This window comes from Rhagoletis pomonella, unplaced genomic scaffold (assembly GCF_013731165.1).
Source record: "Rhagoletis pomonella isolate Grant_MI unplaced genomic scaffold, Rhpom_1.0 Rhpom_scaffold_00344, whole genome shotgun sequence".
Lineage (NCBI taxonomy): Eukaryota > Metazoa > Arthropoda > Insecta > Diptera > Tephritidae > Rhagoletis > Rhagoletis pomonella.
In genome coordinates this window covers 44,940-45,570 of record NW_023458898.1, presented here as the reverse complement: position 1 = coordinate 45,570, position 631 = coordinate 44,940, and positions in this window count along the sequence as shown.

Here is a 631-nt window from a genome sequence, read left to right as displayed (position 1 = left end):
GCATTCTCAGTGAACTATAGCTGTTGCGGCTTTTTAAATTTCATATTATTTTGATATTTCGGATATCTGGCAACACCGGTTTTTAAATTTTTGTTTACAAACCTTCTACATACAGAGAGTCTTGAGTTATGCGATAACAAACTAACACACGAACTGCAATTCATTTTTATATGTATAGATTTTTTTCGAGAGGGGGCAACCCTATTCAAATTTATTTATTTTTATTAAATTGGTTTATACATTCTCAGTAAAGCACATTATTGCGGCTTATGTAAATTTATTTATTTTTTATATTTGAACTATGTGGCAACATAGTTTTCCAATTTTTCTTTACAATGATTCTATCGAAAGACACAAATGAAATAAAAGTGAAGCAAATCTCTCGATCCGTTCTTGAGTTATGCGATAACACCCGAAAGCAAGCCATTTTTACATATAAAATTTTTTTTCGAATAGTAGCAACCCTAACGATTTTTTTTTAATTAGTATTTTTCATACATTCTCAGTGAAAAAGCATTATTGCGGCTTATTTATAACTATTTTTTTCTGATATTGCAGATATCTGGCAACAGCATTTTTCCAATTTTCTCTTTAAAAACCTTCTACAGACGGAAAGACACAAAATTAAATA